Source organism: Limulus polyphemus, unplaced genomic scaffold (genome assembly GCF_000517525.1).
Source record: "Limulus polyphemus unplaced genomic scaffold, Limulus_polyphemus-2.1.2 Scaffold6985, whole genome shotgun sequence".
In the NCBI taxonomy this organism is placed as follows: domain Eukaryota; kingdom Metazoa; phylum Arthropoda; class Merostomata; order Xiphosura; family Limulidae; genus Limulus; species Limulus polyphemus.
Window position 1 is genome coordinate 25066 of NW_013672595.1, and position 6928 is coordinate 31993.

General features: G+C 33.7%; 1 long non-coding RNA gene across 1 annotated transcript; it reads right to left on the reverse strand.

Annotated features, from left to right (window-relative positions):
- Positions 1-665: 665 nt before the first annotated feature.
- LOC111089671 lies at positions 666-6920 on the reverse strand. Its single transcript, XR_002613884.1, has 3 exons — positions 6741-6920; positions 5242-5453; positions 666-3408 (listed from the first exon to the last, which is right to left on the reverse strand). It is a non-coding gene; the product is annotated as an uncharacterized LOC111089671 (long non-coding RNA).
- Between the last annotated feature and the right edge of the window lie 8 nt (positions 6921-6928).

A 6928-nucleotide genomic window follows, 5' to 3' on the forward strand; every position in this document is an offset into this window, starting at 1 on the left:
ACCACACACTTACTAACTTAATCGGTTCAACCTAACCTGTTAATGTTGATGTCCATTTGGTATTGGTATGTATCCAACACACACTTACTAACTTAATCGGTTCAACCTCACCTGTTAATGTTGATATCCATCTGGTATTGGTATGTATCCAACACCAACAGGTTAGGTTGAACCGATTAAGTTAGTAAGTGTGTGGTGGATACATACCAATACCAGATGGATATCAACATTAACAGGTGAGATAGAGAAACAAGCTACTTTGATATCTTCAGTAAGTAAACGCAGAATGTGTTAAAAAACTAACTGTACAACAATTAAATCTGATAATTAATATGTAGCTTACATTTAGGACACCTGTTAAATATTTAATCAACAGCTGTTGATCAGATACAAGTTATTGAACATTGAGCTTTCATAACTGTTTAATGGAACATTTTTATTCGTCATCTGTTTGTAACGTTGTTATAAACAACAATATCCACAGAAAATTACTGTTTAATGGAACTGTTTGTAACGTTGCTATAAACAACAATATCCACAGAAAATTACTGTTTAATGGAACTGTTTGTAACGTTGTTATAAACAACAATATCCACAGAAAATTACTGTTTAATGGAACTGTTTGTAACGTTGTTATAAACAACAATATCCACAGAAAATTGTAATAATCTTTCAACACATGTTTTATTGTCTGTACAACAAAGAACACTTTATTTTGATACAATAATATGAGGATTACTGCTACTGGTAGAGGTAAGCTTTGGAAACCCCACTCTCTCTCGCTCCTCACGTGATATCAAAGGAAGACACTAAACTGGAACATTTGGTGTACACATAACGCAAGGAGATTGTTAGATCCATATTGAGTTGAGATCTGTGTTTTCTTTATAATTGTTAAGAAATGAATGTTGACATTATTTACTTTCTGGCAAGCAGGTAACATTATCACAGGAGTTTCATGTAAAAACCCAGATCGAATATCACAATATTTGTCTTTACTGCCGAGATGATATGTGGTATAATTACTTTTACGGTATTTACTAAATTCTCGTTTTTTGGTAAAATACCTTTTTTTGGGGGGGGGGGCACTGACATGAGAACGTGTAAAGCAAGTGAACAAACTGTAACTGTGATAAATAAACTGTAACCTTGATAAACATAATTGTTCATAAATGCAACTCTGATAAACATAATTGTTTGTAACTGTAACCCTGATAAACATAATTGTTCATAACTGTAACCCTGATAAACATAGTTGTTTGTAACTGTAACCCTGATAAACATAATTGTTCGTAACTGTAACCCTGATAAACATAATTATTCGTAACTGTAACCCTGATAAACATAATTGTTCATAACTGTAACCCTGATAAACATAATTGTTCATGACTGTAACCTTGATAAACATAGTTGTTCATAACTGTAACCCTGATAAACATAATTATTCGTAACTGTAACTCTGATAAACATAATTGTTCGTAACTGTAACCCTGATAAACATAATTATTCGTAACTGTAACCCTGATAAACATAATTGTTCATAAATGTAACTCTGATAAACAAAATTATTCGTAACTGTAACTCTGATAAACATAATTGTTCATAACTGTAACCCTGATAAACATAATTATTCGTAACTGTAACCTTGATAAACATAATTGTTCATAAATGTAACTCTGATAAACATAATTATTCGTAACTGTAACTCTGGTAAACATAATTGTTCGTAACTGTAACCCTGATAAACATAATTATTCGTAACTGTAACCTTGATAAACATAATTGTTCATAAATGTAACTCTGATAAACATAATTGTTCATAACTGTAACCCTGATAAACATAATTGTTCATAACTGTAACCCTGATAAACATAATTATTCGTAACTGTAACCCTGATAAACATAATTGTTTGTAACTGTAACCCTGATAAACATAAAGTCAACTTCTTGGCGTTTTATCAAGTATTCCGTTCTCTACACCGTTATATATGAAAGTTTAAAGTCTAAGAACAGATCTCTCCCTCTTTTTTTCCTTCATTGATTTTTCTCATGAATATTATCGATCGAGTGAATGTTTTGTGGACTGTATGCTAAAACGTGCGAAATCGAATATAAAACACGGAGACGTACTCGTCGAACGCAATAATTTTACATCTCACGGAATGGATGTCAGCTCTCCAAAATTTTTTTTTTCCTAACACCCCAGGGATCTTTCTTCCCTCACAACAAGATCAGAATTTTCTTGTTTGACACCATTAAACATGGGAACAGTGAACAACATTTCCGTCAGCTTTAGTCATCCTCCATTCTCTGGGTTTTAGTGGATTATAGAAACCATCTCTACTTCGAATATCTAAAATACAAAGGCTTTGACAAGAAGAAAAAAAAAGTAGCTTATACTCTAGATGAAGGAAGAGGGAACGGTAGTGAGATGAAAACTTTGTCAACAAACTTTATAAGAAGTTCTAACAAACCTGTTTTGTAGTTTGCAAATATTTTAAATCTGTCGAAGGAGCATGGACAAGTGAGAATTATGTGAATAAATATAACGCTATAGATGTACGATTCTACTGAGCCTACTTGGATTTAATTTCTGTGATACTTTAAGAAAAAACATATCACGTTGCGGTTTGGTATGCATTAGTACTTACCTAAGACACAGCCATTATCTAATCTCTATAGTTTTGGTCGATCTGATTCAAAACTTAAAACCTAATTCTCATTCAAAACTTACTAAATTCACTCACATTCAAAACTTATCAGACTCACACTCATCCAAGCCACGTGAAACTCACTTCTATCCAAAACTTACAAAACTCATATCATCTAAAACTTATAAAATTCATTCTCATCCAAAATTTATAAAACTCACTCTTACCCAAAACTTAATATACTTTCATTTCATGTTTACAAAATCAATGATTACGAAACTAACTCACATTCGAAACTTATAAAACCCACTTTCATCGAAACGTATAACTCTATTTTTTTTTTTTTACATTTTCCTCATATATTTTAAATAAATTATCAATAAACTTGGGAAACAGACATTTTCAGAACAAAACCCCCACGTAATGTCACAAACTGTGGGATTCATCTCTCTTTTTTTTCTTAAGAAACTTTACACGTAGACAAATATTTTTTTTAACACTAGAAACATAACTTGAGAGAGAGAGAGAATTAGTTTGGTTGTTTTGGCAGCACGAAACAGGACTCCAAAGGAAAACGAAGGTAATAAAAATAATTTCAGGCTTAGGCTATCCAGATAGACAGTCACCCAATCCAACAGAACTTTGCACGGAGAGCCTATAGATCTATGTGAAAATAAGTTCCCTGTTTTTTCTCGAGAAGACTGTAAACGATCTTTTTGGCGACTAGACCACGCAGCTGTTTCCTTTGGTGATGGGGCTGCAGAAAAAAAAAAAAAAAGACACGAACCTTTTTTTTTCAGGATTTATGATACTGCTTAAGATTATATCACAATGGAAAGATAATTTTGGAAGAGTTATTGATTTTTTCCCAAAGATAACTTGTAACTGCTTATTTTTCGTTAAGGTCACAAAATATATCTAGTAAATGAAACATCATTTATATTTAAAACAACGCAAAATCTTTGGATAAGTTTTATTACGCGTTCAGTACGTAATGCATCAGTTAGTGTTAAGGTGTAACTTACTGGCAGAGATATCATATCATTGTAAGACTGATAATGATTTAAACCATCCTGTTCTTTATGGCTTAAAGATATATGCAGAAGGTCGAACAGGTTATATCAAAACGGTTGAGTAGCCTCACCACGTCGTTGCACTCTTTTTCACCACGCCTGCTCATGCTGTAGCTGACAGCAGGACGTCTTCACAGTAGCTCTGCAACATAGTTTCTATTACGAAAAATTCCGTCGTAAGACTGTCATGCTCAAAGCACACCACTCTTCCCTGCATCGTTCAATAATTTATCTGATGGACGAGAAAGACGGTTTCGCAGTGACTGTTTGAATAGTGAGATTGCACAGAAATCCGTAGGCGCTGCTTGAGGTATGTGATGGTTGAACGGATATATCATGGAAGCAACTTGTGTACACGTGACTTGTTTCACTTTATCAGACGGAGATTATCAACACTGACCTTTATGTTTGTGGGATCTCACCTTTCACATGACGTCGAACTTCGCTTACCATGTCTAGGGCAGGATTTGTTACAAATATCTTTCTGGATGGTCCTGGTGTCCCAAGTTGATCCATACTTTGTTTTTCAATGCAATTAAGTACATGTGATATCCCTTTCTTAGAAATTCCTCGATCCGATCAAATCTATACGATATGAGTGGTTGAATAGTTTATGTTGCAAAGGGTTGTTAAATATCTTTCTCAAAACAATTAATTTTTGTTGGCATCACACAACTAGAAAACGCCAAACAATGTCAAAATGTAGTTCTGATACATTCCGTTCTACTTCGACTTTGTATCGGCTTGGTTGTCACGTGCCTTGCTAATTTGCATATCCAAAATACTTTTAATACAACGCAGTCAAATCTCTGTATAACAATATTTGAACTATAATCTATTTGTTGCACGAGATCTTTGGCTCGATGTATACACCAGATTCCATCAGAATAGCTGGTTTGCAATTTATAAAAATCCTTAGTTGAAACGCCATTTATATCAGTGGTTTTTGATACCATAACGCCTTAGCTTGTTGTTAGGGGCATAAACAATATATAATTGAAACATTTGAAGTATAATCTCCTTTGTGGAAAGCGGTATTGGATCAGTAAATAAACATGGTGATTAATTCATTATCAGAGCATTATACTCACATACATTTACTTTCTAACAGGTTCCAAACGTTTTAGTTAGAGTGTCCGTTCTTTATATTATTGTAGAAGCTAACATACTATTTTATAATCAACAAGTAAAAGCTTACTTCAGAGGAAACGTTTTTAAAGATAACAAGAAACTGAAAGATAATAACGTCCATTTCTCCACATTATGCTTTCTTTAGAATTGGAATTAACCTGCTGTTAACTAGAATAAATCCTTTTATTTTGATTTAACTACTACCACTGAGGATTAACCCTACTTTATAAGAACGATGTTTCAGGTCTCTTGCTGTCCTTAAATCTGCTTTCTCCATCACCGATAACGTTGTTTCTGATGGCCATGATCAGGCGTAGCCCAATTTTAAGTGTAAAATGCTTATAACAGAAAAACTTGACAATATTTCAAACAAAAGACGCCCCTACCTTGATTTTTTTTTCTTCTTCATCGTTTTGACTGACTGTGCAGAGAAGAATGAAGAGGACGGACGCCATCAAAGAAGTATAAATATTTTTTCTTCCATTTTAAGAAAATTTCAATCATTCGTTTTATCAAAAGTCCAATTTTTCAAGCCACATTTCACCAAATATTCATTAATTTTACAAATATCATTGAAAGCCTGGGCTTCTGATATTAGCTGAAATATGCAAAGAAATACATGTAATCAGTAAAAAAAATAAGTACATATAATGCATACATATTTATATAAATGCAACTTTTAAACCTTCTAATTGTAATTGCCAGAAATCACATTAAATAAAATATTCAGGTAATATTTTTGTTATATAGTAATTCATATTTTAGTCAAAACATTGATAAATATTAATGATAATAATAATAATGACAGTATAATGTACTGAAAGAATTAAAGAGGTTTTATAACTGGTCAGTTTGAAAACAAGATGGTTGTAAAGATACAATGGTTGTGATAATAAAATAGAGGAAATTAGTAAATAAAACCATCGGACGTCTCTGCTGTAGGTGTAAATTTTCTGGTCTAAATGTCTCATGTTATATGCATGCAGATCAATAAAAAACTTGACCAGACGAGCAACAGGTACTGTACCTGAAATATCGCGTTTTCTATCTATTTGTGACTTTAATCTTCAACCACCTGTACACTTTTAACCATTCAGTTTTCTGGATGAGAAACCGGGTGATAAAGGTATTTATTTACGAAGCTCTGATTAAGTTTGGTTTGTTTCGAATTTCGCGAAAAGCTACACGAGAGCTATCTTCGCTAGCGGTCCCTAATTTAGCAGTGAAGGCAGCTAGTCATCACCACCCACCGCCAACGCTTGGGCTACTCTTTTTACCAACGAATAGTGGGATTGGCCGTAACATTATAACGCCCCCACGGCTGAAATGGCGAGCATGTTTGGTGGGATAGATTGCTAGTCAAGCACCCTAACCACCTGGCCATGCAGGACCGCTCTGATTAAGAGTAACCACGTATACGGCGGGTGCTTCGAATTAGTTATATTCTGTCTGAATCAGCAGCTGTAGACTGAGGACAGCTATGTCTAAACCTTGGGGGTTACTGGCATTGGCGTTCAGCTAATGTGTTCCATAAGATCCCGTGCTGTTTGATTAGATTAAAATAAAACAAATATTAATATTCGAGAAGAAACTAAAGATACATTTCATAATTTTTAAATATTTTATTTTCTACATATTATTGTTCGCATTGCTATGTGCTAGAAATGTCAGTCAGAGAAATGGGTTTCTGTGGTTGAAAGCAAGTGTTCTCAATATCTATCTGTTAAAGTCAACCAATACTCTTGTTTAGCCAACTTTTTGGTATCTTTCTAATGCACAACCAAATCAGCAGTTTTGTTTAACATAAACACACATTAACTACCAACTTGCATTTAGAATTTATGTGAAATAATTGATTCTAAAAGATATATATGTAATAACTTACCGCGGTAGAACATGTCCTTGTTGTACATAGTGGGGCAGGCCGCATTCTAAAAGATATATATGTAATAACTTACCGCGGTAGAACATGTCCTTGTTGTACATAGTGGGACAGGCAGCATTCTAAAAGATATATATGTAATAACTTACCGCGGTAGAACATGTCCTTGTTGTACATAGTGGGACAGGCAG